Below are 14,338 nucleotides of genomic sequence, written 5' to 3'. Positions count from 1 at the left end.
TGAAGGAGTGTTCACTGTCAGTGCAGCTCATCGGTGCCAGTGCCCAAAAGTGCAGCTAGCCAGTGCCACCTATCAGTGCAGGGAGGCAGCTTATTAGTGCATCTCATCAGTGCCACCCAATCAATGCCAGTGCCACCTATCAGTGCCATCCATTTATGAGTGCCATTCAATCAATGCCAGTGCCACCTATCAGTGCCATCCAATGGTGCCATCCAATTTGTGTTCGATGTCACAAAAAAAAAAAAAAGTATTCTATTTTGGTATCGGGAGTATTTGCGCGAGTACGAGTACTAGTGCAAATACTCGGTATCGGTCCCGATACCGATACTGGTATCGGTATCTGGACAACCCTAATATATATATATATATATATATATATATATATATATATATACCCTATTTATCGCGGTATAACGCGCTCCCGCGTATACCGCGCACCCCTAAAGTGACCCCCAATCCTGTGGAAAAAAAGTTATTTTTGTACTTACAGTTTTGGTGTCTTGCGCGGCGTCCATCGGCGGCCTCGTCGGGTCCGGCGTCCTTCTGCGGCTTCGGGTGTCCTTCTGCGGCTTCGGTGTCCTTCTGCGGCTTCGGGTGTCCTTCTGCGGCTTCGGTGTCCTTCTGCGGCGGGTCCGGTGTCCTCTTCGGCGGGTCCAGTGTCCTCTTCGGCTGGTCCGGTGTCTTCTTCGGCGGGTCCGGCGTCCTTCTGCGGCGTCCTCGCGGCGTCCTCGCGTCCTCCCCGCTCGTTTCCCACGCCGAGTTTTGAATACTGCGCCAGCATATACCGAGCGCAGTACACTCGGGCAGGCTCGACAACTGTCGCGCTCACGTCCAGGACGTGACCGCGGAAGAAGCCGAGACTGGCCGACTATACTCGAGTGTACTGCGCTCGGTATATGTCGGCGCAGTATTCAAAACTCGGCGCGGGAAAGCGGGTATCGGCGTATATCGCGCACCCACGATTTTGCCCTGATTTTCAGGGCAAAAAAGTGTGCGATATACACCGATAAATACGATATATACTCTGTATATATATATATATATATATATATGGGTTTTCCTTTAAGAGCCGCCAGAGGGCGTGAGCCTGCCGCGGGAGGCACGCACGCACACGGTGCGCGGCAGTGGACCCAATGCGTGTGGCCAGCGGTCGCAATCACCGCCGCCCATGTACGAGCGTCAGCACTGGGATTTGTGTGTGTAGACGCACAAATCCCTGTCCTGTCAGAGGAGAGGAGACAGATAGTGTGTTCCTACTAAGTAGGAACAGCGCAATGTCTCCTCTCCTAGTCAGTCTTACCCCTATACAGTTAGAACACACTGAGGGAACACACAGTTAACTCCTTGATCGCTCCCTAGTGTTAACCCCTTCCCTGCCAGTGACATTTATACAGTAATCAGTGCACATTTATAGCTCTGGTTGCTATATAAATGTCAATGGTCCCAAAATAGCGTCAAAAGTATCCGGTCTGTCGCAATGTCGCAGTACCGCTAAAAATCGCAGATCACCGCCATTTCTATTAAAAATATATATATATTTATATATAAAAATGCCATAAATCTTTCCCATAGTTTGTAGATGCTATAACTTTTGCGCAAACCAATCAATATACGCTTATTGCGATTTTTTACCAAAAATATGTAGAAGAATATATATTGGCCTAAACTGATGAAGAAATTTGTTTTTTAAAAACATTTTTGGCGATATTTTTTTTTTATCTTTACATTTCTTTATTGTTTTCCAGCGGGTGGCAAGACGAATATTTTTACAAAGTGCAAACGATATTCCAAATATATAATTACATTCAGTGGATCATATATATGCAACCAGTGATTTGTGTTAACCAACCCTCCCTTATCCGAAATCCCCAACCAACCCCATGTAGACATTGTGCCCTAGCGTAGTCCTAATACTGTATGTATGCCCAAGTGGGAGTAAGTATATCTATCTAGTGAAAGTGCTAAGGCATTAAATATAGGGAGAAAACGTTAAAAGAGAAAAAAAAGAGAGGAAGAAACCAGCGAGTCGAGGAAAAGCATAAGGGAGTCAAACCATCAAAAAAGCCTTCGGAAGGGGAAGTTAAGGGGAGGACCCCAAGTGCCTTTATTAATAACTCATACTGGCGGTGGAAAAGATTTCCAGTTCCTGTGGGGGACTCAAGCAAGGAGGGGCATTTACCTCTTATAGAGGGTATCCCATTTCCCCCAACCAGGGCCCCCACATTCTTAAAAACGTTTTATAGTTGCCTTGTCTAATAAAAGCCACTCTCTCACTCCGGATCATTACATTTATGGTTTCTACCCAGTTTTTTACTGATGGGGGTTGTGCGCCTGCCATTTCTGTGCAATTAACTTTCGTGCTTGGAATAGGCACCTCAACACCCCTTCCAAAGCTCCTGGTGGGACTCTATGTTCTTCCATGCTCCCTAAGAGACAGGTTATGGCCACTGGCTCCAATAAGGTCTTAAAAATTGTATTGACCCTATCTATTACCTCCACCCAATATCTAAAAAGCTTAGGACACTTCCAGACCATATGTATAAAATCCCCTGTCTTGGCTTGTCCTCCTTTCCACATTAATTCCATGAAGAGTGTTTCCATCCCCTTAAGCCTTGTACACACGATCAGGGCTTCTTTTCAGCTGGAACGCAGTTCCGGCACCTCCTGGACTGACTGTATGTAATGGCTGGGGTGTGCTGCAGGGTATTGATGCTCACTGCTGAGGATCTATTTTTGCAGGGAGGTCTATTGTTGCTGGTGGGGGGCCTATTGTTGCTGGGGGTCTTATGTTGCTGGGGGGGTCAGTTGTTGCTGAAAGAGATCTACTGTTGGGGGAGGGGTCTAGTGTTGATGACTGCCAGGGAGTCTATTAATGCTGGCTGTGCAGAGATCTGTTGATGCTGCCAGGAGTCTATTGTTGCTGGGGGGGGATTTTGTTGTGGGTGGTCCATTGTTGTTAGGGGGATTTATTGTTGCTGGGGGGGGTTTTGTTGGGGGTGGTCCATTGTTGTTAGGGGGATCTATTGTTGCTGGCTGGAGGGGATCTATTTTACTGCTTTTCTTGATATCATTACCAAATTCCATACAACGAAGTGCTGAAAAAAACAAAGTTCAATGCTTCCAAGCATGCGACGACTTGATTCTGAGCATGCGTGGATTTTTAACCGATGGTTGTGCCTACTAACGATCGGTTTTGAATCCATCGGTTAAATTTAAAGCAAGTTGGCTTTTTTTTAAACTGATGGTTAAATAACCTATAGGGCCCACACACGATCGGTTTTGACCGATGAAAATGGTTCATCAGACCATTGTCCTCTGGTTAACCTATCGTGTGTACGAGGCCTTAAACCATATCTGGCTTAACCAAATCGGGGAATTATGAATTATGTATAATATCTGGAGCAGCCATATCATTTTTTTTAAATTACACCGCCCAGCTACAGACAGAGGCAGTCGATTCCAAATTTTTTTGTTTCAGTTTTAGTAGCAATGGGACTATGTTATTATTCACATACTCCTTAATGTCGCTTGTGACTGAGATCCCCAAGTATTTTAGTTTTGAAACAATTTTCAACTGGGAAGTTCCAAGTAGCGTCTGGTCATTTTTGGGGATATTTAATACAGCAAAAAGTAAACAATATTTTTTTTTCAAAATTGTCGCTCTTTTTTTGTTTATAGCGCAAAAAATAAAAACCGCACAGATGATCAAATAAAATCAAAAGAAAGCTCTATTAATGTGAAAAAAAGGACGCAAATTTTGTTTCGGTACAACGTTGCACGACCGCGCAATTGTCAGTTAATTCGACCCAGTGCCAAATTGTAAAAAGTGCTCTGGTCAGGAAGGGGGTCAAAAAGTGGTTAAGCAGTACCGGTACTGTTTTTATTGTCCCAGACTACTGTCCCATATGTATATATCACAGGATTAGTGGGCCAGACCCAGAGAAGAACCCACCAAAAGACCTAAGAACTGGGAGAGGCATTAACTCCTACCCTCCTGGCCTGGACATTCTACAATGAGTCATTGAAGAGCCAAGGCCTTCCATATAATTGAGACAATAATAACACAGGCGAATGTACGAATCTTTATTCTTTTGTAAAGAGTATGGAAGGATCAAAGGAGCAGGCCCTGGTTACATAGCGGTCATCTAACAGGCTGGAAAATTGATGCCTTATGCTTTGGAAAAGTATTGCAATCAACTGTCAAACAAACTTGTGTTTTAGATTTGCTTTGCTTTTTACAAACAGGCTCAGACTAGCTCACCAGAGATCCTCTAATGCAGTGGTCTCAAAGTACCGGCCCGCGGTCCGGTTATAAGTGGCCCACAGGGAGGGCGGAGGGTGCCGTGGAAGTGGGGGGAGTAGATTTCCTTCACATGCAGAGTAGCGCAGGAAGCGTATCTGTCATAAGTTCACTTCTCTGTCTCACGCTGCGGCTGCTCCCCGCCCCCCGGTGCCCCCCCCCCTCTCTTCTCGTCCATCCCAATTTGCTTGTGATATCACCTGGGATGGACGAGAAGAGGGCACCCTGATGTGCCCGGATTGTGCCCCATGTGCTCTGATGCGCCCCATGTACCCTGATGTGCCCCATGGGCTCTGATGTGCCCCCATGTACCCTGATGTGGCTGATGTGCCGCATGTACCCTAATGTGCCCCGATTGTGCCCCATGTGCTCTGATGTGCCCCATGTACCCTGATGTGCCCCATGTACCCTGATGTGCTGGGCTCTGTACCCTGATGTACTGTGTTATGTGCCATGTACCCTGATGTGCCATGTGCCCTGTCCTGATGTGCTATGCCCTGATGTGCCATGTGCCTTGTCCCGATGTGACCTGTTGTGCTGTGCTCTGATGTGCTGTGCCCTGTACCCTGATGTGCTGTGCCCTGTACCCTGATGTGCTGGGCTCTGTACCCTGATGTGCACTGTGCCTTGTGCCCTGTACCCTAATGTGCTGGGCTCTGTGACCTGATGTGCTATGCCCTGATGGTGAGTGGTCAGTGTGTAATGGTCAGTGGGGTGTGTAGTGGTCAGTGTGCAGGGTAGTGGTCATGGTGTAGTGGTGAGTGTGTAGTGTAGTGGTCATCGTGTAGTGTAGTGTTCAGTGGTCAGTGTGCAGTGGTCAGTGTGTAGTGGTCAGTGTGTAGTGGTAAGTGTGATGTGTAGTGGTCAATGTGCAGTGTAGTGGTCAGGGTTAATAATGCATCCACTGACACCAGTGCTGGGGGTAAAAATGCGTCCGCTTACACCAGTGCTGGTGGTAATAATGCGCTCGCTGACACCAGTGCTGGGGGTTAATAATGTGTTCGCTGACACCAGTACTGTTGTTTTTGAAGTTTAAAAGTTTGCATGCGGCCCCCCATGGGATATGAAAACTTGTCTTGTTGCCCTCGGGTAATTTGAGTTTGAGACCCCTGCTCTAATGGATCCCGATCCTTAATATGCCCCAATTCAGTGCCAGGAATAGTGGAAGGCACCTGGCAGTTACCTGACCTGGGTACTGGCCACCAATAGGAACACTGGACACTAACCACCAATGGGGATAATGAAAATCAATGAAGGAACAGACCACTGAATAGTATTATGGGGATGGTCACCCCTATATGTTGCATAGTGCTGACCACTGTATTCTATTTGCTACATAATCCCAACTGCTTTACTCTGGCCATGTGACTATTATTTTCAGATCTGATTGCTCTCAGCAGAAAATAACTGTCACTGGCAAATAAGGACCCTTGAACTTTAAAAAAATAAAAATTAATAACCTTTCCTGCCATTCCTCTGTTTAGTAGATGTGATCTGGATGGTCCTAAAGCCACCCAATCACTTCTATTGACTGGCACATGCCCCTTCCAACCCCTTCCTCTGGATTAGAGATAAGGTATGGAGAACAGAAGGTGACCTAAAAACTCCCATTCTCCAATCCCTGATGCTTTAAATCAGGGGTCTCCAAACTGCGGCCCGAGGGCCAGATGTGGCCCTTTGCTAGCCTTTATCTGGCCCTCAGGCACTATCTCTCTCACTTATATGAGGTACTATTCCTTCCACTGACACCAACAAGGAAGCATTTCTTCCACTGATACCAATGATGGGATACTATTCCTCCTACTAATAGGGGCACTACTGCTCCTCTTACTGACCACCAACCCTGAGGCCATATTTATTCTCACTGATGCCAAGCCCAGGACATTTTCTGCCCCCGCTGGCCACAGTCTGGCCCTTCTAAAGTCTGAAAGACAATAAACTGGCCCTTCGATTGAAAAGTTTGGCGACCCCTGCTAAATGAAACTTGAAAGCACTCAGTTCTTAGCACTTTCAGGTTCAGCTCTTCAGAGCAGCGATGCCACCACCCAGTATACATGGGAGGGAGATGCAGATTTGAGTCAGTAGTAATAAAGTTTAAATAAAATTGTAAAACTATATAAAAAAAAATGTAAAACATTAAAATGACCTACTCTACACATGAAGCTAGGACGTACGAATGCAAATGGCACATTACATGGCACATATTAGGTACCCACACACGTGCAATAAGTAAAATAAACATTTTAAGGCTATCTTTTAGGTTTAATTCTAAGCTGATGAGATGTTAAAGTACAACTAAATGCAAAACTTTTTTTTGTTTTTCATTTTTGGATAAGTAAGCGAGGGTTATAACCCCTGTCAGCTTTTTTTTTTTTTTTATCCGAGTCCTTTTGGGGAGATTTCCCTTTACTTCCTGTCCCATAGCCAAAACAGGAAGTGAAAGGTAATCATTCCAAATTGAGAAAAGCCCATGATTCTGACCAGGGTCACGAAAGGTAGCCTACCCATTGAAGAATTTTCCCTCTATTCCTGTTCTGTGATCAACCATTTGGGGGTTTTCTTTTAGGGCCCTTTCACACGGGCTTTCCGATCAGGTCCACCTGTCAGTTTTTCAGATGGACCTGATCGGAGCCTCTATTAACTCCTATGGAGCAGCGGATGTCAGCGGTGACATGTTTGCTAACACCCCCGCTGCTATCCTATCCTGTCCGTGAAATCTAGAAGTATGGAGACCCTATTTTCCATCCGTCTGGCGGATTGGCTGGGTTCGGGCGAAAAGGGACAGGTGGATCCGATATCATCCAATCTCTCCATAGAGGAGAACGGGGCTTTGACAGGTCCGTCTCTGCACAGTGAGTGGAGACAGACTTGTCATCCATCTGCTCAGCGGTGATTAGCGGATCGATCCCTGCTGAGTAAAGCGAAGTCCGGCGGGGCGATCCCCTGTGTGAAAGGAACCTAACTTTCTGTGATAATGGTAAACAGGTTAAAAAAAAAAAAGAGGGTGAGTCTCCCTAACGGGGGCACACATAGCAATCCCTCTACACTTTATCAAAAAATTAAGGTTTGCCTTAAGTTATACTTAATTTTAGTTTTTAATGTATCCCCTGTTAGGTATCATAGGGCCAGATTCACAGCCGAGATACGACGGAGTATCTCAGATGCTCCGTCGTATCTCTCAGAGTATCTATGCGACTGATTCATAGAATCAGTTACGCATAGATATCCCGAAGATCCGACAGGTGTAATTGTTTTACACTGTCGCATCTTAGGATGCAGTACCGCGGCCGCCGCTGGGGGGAGTTCGCGTCGTAAACCAGCGTCGGGTATGCAAATTAGGAGTTACGGCGATCCACCAAGGATTTTCGCGTTCGCGCCGCTAGTCTAGTTTCCCGTCGCAAAGTTAGTCGTCGTTTTGGGTGCCTTAACTTTACACAGCAAACGTATTGCTGTATAAAGTATGGCCGTCGTTCCCGCGTCGAAATTTAAAAATTCACGTCGTTTGCGTAAGCCGTCCGGGAATACGGAATTATGCTACGCGCGTCGCCGTTCGAAAAAATGACGTCACTGCGCGCAAAGCACGGCGGGAATTTCGAACCGGAGCATGCGCAGTAGGTCCGGTGCAGGAGGGCGCCTAATTTAAATGGCACACGCCCATTTAAATTACGCGGGCTTACGACGGAGGCCACCGGCGTAATTTTTCACGCAAGTGCCTGGTGAATCAGGCACTTGCGATGAAAAATTGCGGCGGTGTAACGTATCTACGATACGTTACGCTGCCGCGATTCTACCTGAATCTGGCCCATAGTTTTTAGTGTGTTTGCAAGTGTTAGGTAATTTTTTTTTTTTTTTTTACATTTAAAGATTAGTTTGTGTGCAATAACAAAATGTAGTGTAGTTTTCATTCACTGAAAAATCTAGATTTCATAAACATTTTCACAAATACTGTACAACATACCAAACCGAGACAAAATCACTTTATTTCTATAGGTTTTCTGCTTTCTGAAAATATATCGTTGAGGGAGATTGTTGAATTTTCAAGCCACCTAAATATGTACAACTTGGTCTGGCAGCAAAGTGGTTCATCTATATGTCATTGCCTTTGTATCTCTAAACTTCTCAAACAATGAATTAAAATAAATGTGCTTCTTGACAGTCAAAATAATTATAAACTCAATCCATGATGTGTGAGCGCCACCTACTGCTCAATTTAAGTTATGACTTGTCACATTATATGCTTCAGACGCTCTGTTATATATTATTATTATACAGGATTTACTGTATATAGCGCCAACAGTTCATGCAGCACTTTATATATGCAGGTTAGAAAGGAACAGGCCAATGTATATGCAACAAAGATAGTTCTTCTTTTGGGTACAGTACATGAGATCCCATATTCTATATGGTACTTTGTATATGCCAGTCGCATAAGAAAACCATGTTAAAGAACCTTTTTTGTTATTATGGTTAGGGTTTCAGATACAGATTGTGTTTATGATACAGGTCAATTAGGTGGGAAAAATATAACAATTATTTTAGTATAATAGTCATATACAAAGAGGCTTAATTGAATACCTGTACAAACAGCAGTTATGTACAGTTTCCCAAACATGTAAGTCTCTTTAACAAGTTATTAAGAAAAACAAAGACATTATTAGCAGGTATCCAGGGTGGCCAACCATCTGTATTTTTATAGACAGATTGTACTAAAAAAAAAATTGATTTCTCTTGTCCACAGACTTTTAAATGAAAGTCCATGAAAATACCCCAGCTGGTTCCCTCCACTGCCCAGTGTCCTAGCAATAAATATCACCCCAGGCCCCAGCATTCTGAAGAGGAGAATAAAACAGGGGCCCGGATTCAGAAAGCACTTACGTCAACGTATCTCAATATACGCCACGTAAGTGTAAATATGCGCCGTCGTATCTGTGCCCCGTACCCAGAAAACAAGATACGCCGGAAAATAGGCTTCTTCTGACCAACGTAAATTTCTTACGTCGGCGTATCGTAGGCGCATATTTACGCTGGACGCATCTGCCGCTCCCATTGATTTCCTATTCAAATATGCAAATGAGTGAGATACGCTGATTCAGAAACGTACGTTTGGCCGGTGCGCGTAAGTGCAATGTCCGGCGTAAAGTTACCCCTCATAAAGCAGGGGTAACTTTGCACCAGACTTGCACAAGTCAGCTGGAGAGCAGCTACAGCAGCACCGTTACAGACGAGCTGAGCAACAACACTTGCAGGACAACACATCTGTATGCCAACATGCCAGGGGCAGCCGTGGTCATAGCACTACTGCGTCTACGGGCACGGGATAGGATATTCCGCACGCGCATTGACGTCTTTGGCATGGGTGAATCAGACGTGTATTGCATCTTCAGATTCAGCCCTGATGCCATCCTGGAATTAGCCACAACCCTGCATGATGACATCACCAGCAAGACACACCGCGTACATGCAGTGCAGCCACTGGTCAAGGTACTGGCAACACTGCATTTCCTTGCAAGTGGTTCTTTTCAACGTACAAGTGGAGTAGTGGCTTGGATGTCACAATCCATCATGAGCAGATGTGTGCACCAGATTGTCCCCGCAATCCTCAGACGCATGTCCCACCACTTCATTAAACCCACCCATGAGCATCTGCGGCAAAAGGCAATGGCAGATTTCTTCAGAATTGCAGGATTCCCACGCACCGTGGGGGCCATTGATTGCACACATGTGGCACTACGCCCCCCCGTGCCACAGAGCACATATACTGCAATCGTAAGCATTGGCATTCCATCAACGTACAGGTGATAGCCGATGCCCAATGCCTCATATGGCACGTCCGTGCCAAACACCCATGGGCCAGCCACGACAGCTACATATACCGTCAAAGCACCATCCCAACAGAATTTGAACAGAACGTGTACAGGGACAGCTGGCTGGTTGGTGAGTGACATGGGAGTCAGGCATGACTGTCCGACCCCATGATGCAGACATCAAGAGGGGCACATGCATGACTAACATCCTCCTGTCTTTTTCCTTCCAGGTGACGCGGCATATGCATATGCCCCATCTCATGACTCCATACCGGAATCCCCAAACCAGAGGAGAGATAAATTACAATGCTGCACACATACGTACCAGTGCAGTGGTGGAACGCACATTTGACATCCTGAAGTCCCATTTCCGATGCCTGGATAAGTCCAGGGGGAACCCTGTTGTATTTCCCAAACTTTGTGTGCCAGATCATCGGTGCATGTTGCATTTTGCACAACTACGCCATGAGAAAGGGCCTGGAGATTGACATACGTGATGACCTCACCCCCGAACCACACAGTCACCCCCTGCCCGAGGCTACCCCGTCTGCTGAGGGAACAGCAGTCAGGAGTTGTCTCGTGGAACGCATCTTTGCACGTTAAACACACACATTCAACATGGCACACAGACAATGCACGCATGCACACCACTGTGGTCCCTAGCTCACACACACCACATCCACATCACATTGGATTAGCCCAAGTCCACCATGCAGGACTTGGGAGCAGCAACGCTGCGCCAAGGCTCCAATTATGTCGCTGTCCATTCATACCACATTCACACGGTTGTGGGGATAATTTCTCCCCAACGACCGAGGGTGACACCCCTTTGCTGGCAGGAGTGTCACCCCCACATTCACACACCAGTCACACTGTAGCCTGCACTACTCCCCGTGTACAGGGATTATACAAAAAAAAAAATCTCATAACCTGAGTGAAAAAAATAAAAACACTCATCACCTGAGTATACGACGTGGGCCTGGTGCCTAGGCTCCTGGGGCGCAGTTGCCTGGGGGGAGCCTCAGGTGGGGGGGGGGGGCGTCTGGTGGTGGAACATCCCCCGGTCTCTCCCTGGCTGCCCTCCAATGCCAGGGCTATGCGGTGCAGGAATATATTGGTCGCAGCCTGCATCCGCAGCTGGCGGGTGGTGGTGCTGCGCAGGTGGCGCCTTGTCTGCCTCCCCTCCTCTTGTACGGCAGCTGCCAGGCTCCGGACCTCAGTTACCAGGCCTGATGTGGTGGCCTGCAGCTCCCCCAGACAGGTCACAATTGCTATGCCGTTTCCCACCACATCCTGCAGGCTGTCAGTGATGGCGGAATTGTGTTCAGCTTGCTGGGTGAGGGCCTGCTGCACGGCAAGGGTACAGGCAGCCTGGCTCTCGGCCGAGGAGGCCAGGCTCTCTGCCACACGGTGCAGATCACCCACTAGGGAACCCATATGGCAGGTCTGCCTGGCCTGGTCCCTCGCCAGATGATCTTCCAATTCCTCCGGATCACCCCTGCTTTTTCTTGTAGCCTTCCTGGGGGCAGGAGAGTCTTGGGGCCGGCTGTAGGGGGTGGCCCTTGAGGGGCTATCCCTGATGGGGGTGGTGGCCCTTGAGGGGCTATCCCTGATGGGGGAGGATGTTTGGGAGGGTCCAGGTATGGGGGTCTCCTCCACAAGGTATAAAGCATCCTCAATACCAACGTGCTCCTCCTCTACTTCCTCAAGAGGTGAGGTAGGGGCACTCTCCACCACGGATGGCGTGGGTCGCACATCAGCCGACGACGGCCAAGCTCCCTCCTGCACATCTGTGGATGACACAAAACATTCACATGTTGGTGGACCCACACACTTGTCACATGTTCCCTTGCCCCCCCACACATGCTACACACCGGAAAGAAAATAAAACACACTTACCTGTCCTCAAGGGCTGATCAACTGAATCAAAGCCCTCCAGGCCCTCATCCATCTCCCTCTCCAGGCACCTGGCAATGACCAGATCATCAGCAGTCAGGGAGATCTTAGCGGCTGGTCCACCTCCTGTGCCACTGGCATGCCTCCTGATCGCCGCCAGCTTCTCTTTTACCAGACGCCGCAGATCGTTGATTTTTTTTGAGATATGCTTGGGTTTCCTAGTCGCCACACCAAGGGCATTCAACCTGCGTGGTGATCTCCAACAAAAATGTATCTATTTGGACCTTGCTGGTCGTGCCACTCTGTGCCCCGTAGAGGCACGCACCGTATTTGGAGAGGCCATCAATAATTATAGCCTTATCCTGAGGGCTGAAGTTTTTCATGCTGCGGTCCGTAGTAGTCCCTGGTGCAGACATACCTCAAGAGACAAAAGTACTAGCAGTAAAAAAAATGCTTGTGTACTTTTGCACTTGACGGGCGCATGTCTGGGCGTATTTATGCACTGGGCGTAGGCAGAGGGGCGCGGGTCATGCGTAAAAGAGATACGCTACGCCTGCCTAAAAATGCGCCAATGTATCTAAATTCGGGCCAGGGACTTTCTTTAATGCTTCTCCCTGGTATTCTGGATGAGGAGTAGTTCCATTTTTGGCCACTAGATGTCTCAAACCCCCCCCCCCTTAGAACATACTCATAGATAGCTAGATTCACATAGCCCGCCCTAACTTTGCGACGGCGTAGCGTAGCTTGTTTACACTACGCCGCCGTAAGTTAGCGAGGCAAGTACATGATTCACATAGTACTTCCCTGCCAAGTTACGGCGGCGTAGCCTAAAGCGGGCAGGCGTAAGGGCGGCTAATTCAAATTTAGCTGAGGGGGCGTGTTTTATGTTAATTGAGCTTGACCTGACGTGATTGTGATCTTTTTTTTGGAACGGCGCATGCGCCGTCCGCCTACATAACCCAGTGTGCATTGCGGCAACGTACGCCGCACGGGCCTATTGGTTTCGACGTGGACGTAAATTACGTAAATCCCTATTCACGGACGACTTACGCAAACGACGTAACATTTTCGAATTTCGAAGCGGGAACGGCGGGCCATACTTTAACATTACTTTTCCAACTATTTGATGGAATATCTTTAGGCCTGATAATGCGTTACGTAAACAGCGTATCTGTACTGCGGCGGCCGGGCGTATGTTCGTGAATAGGCGTATCTAGTGATTTACATATTCTACGCCGACCGCAATGGAAGCGCCACCTAGCGGCCAGCCTAAATATTGCACCCTAAGATAGGACGGCGCACCGGCTTTCAGCTGCTGCAAAGAGGCATCTTTATGTAATTGCCCGTCTGCCCAACTGTACCGATTCCTTTTGCTGTTCGGGCCCCCCTGTGTGTCCCCCCCCCCCCCTACAGGAGAACTGGTGCCCTGCCCCCCCTATCAGCAGCCGTGTCTGCACTCCTTTGCCTTCAGGACACCTCTGACCTCTCCAACTACCCACTATCCTTAGTTAGTTCTTTCTAGCACCAACCACAAACCTCAGCCTTGCCTGACTGCAACACAACTTGATGTATACAGAACAATCCTAGTTTGGATTCAATCCAAGTGTAGCGCTACCAACTTTTTAATAAAATCACTAGCAGAAGACATCAGTTATCTACAAAGCCTCTTGGTGCCTAGGGGTAAGCACTGATGGGTGTCAATGTGCAGCAGAATGTAACAGTACGGAGTAGGGATGAGCCGGACACCCCCCCCCCCATTCGGTTTGCACCAGAACCTTCGAACGGGCCGAACGTTTGCGCGAACTTTCGAACCCCATTGAAGTCTATGGGACTCGAACGTTCGAAATCAAAAGTGCTCATTTTAAAGGCTAATATGCAAGTTATTGTCCTAAAACGGGTTTTATGGACACAGGTCTTTCCCCAGGGGACATGTATCAATGCAAAAAAAAAATTTAAAAACTGAGTGAGAGTTGTTTTTAAAAAAAATACATGTTCTTTTGCAGTGTTCAGCCCATGTCATTTATTACCAACCCATTGCCTATCAGCCTAAAAAATAGCCTTCTCTAAGTCTATCTCCTATATGTAGTGGAGACACAACAACCACAATCAGTTTGACCTCTAGTGACCAAAATATACAGGCGGGGCAAGATTCTCCAGATTTTGATTAGCTAGCAGAAGGCGTGACTTCCCGCCCCCTTCTTAGTTCTCTTTTAGTTTATCCTGTCACGCCCACACAGCCTTCGGCCAATCAGCTGCTATAACCACGTAAATCCTTCTGTTTACGTTACCAGAATTCACTGCAAAATGCTATCGCCACCAGAATATTGTAAATATGGAG

This window comes from Rana temporaria, chromosome 12 (assembly GCF_905171775.1).
Source record: "Rana temporaria chromosome 12, aRanTem1.1, whole genome shotgun sequence".
In the NCBI taxonomy this organism is placed as follows: domain Eukaryota; kingdom Metazoa; phylum Chordata; class Amphibia; order Anura; family Ranidae; genus Rana; species Rana temporaria.
The sequence above is the reverse complement of the archived record's forward strand: the minus strand, read 5'-3'. Positions refer to the sequence as shown.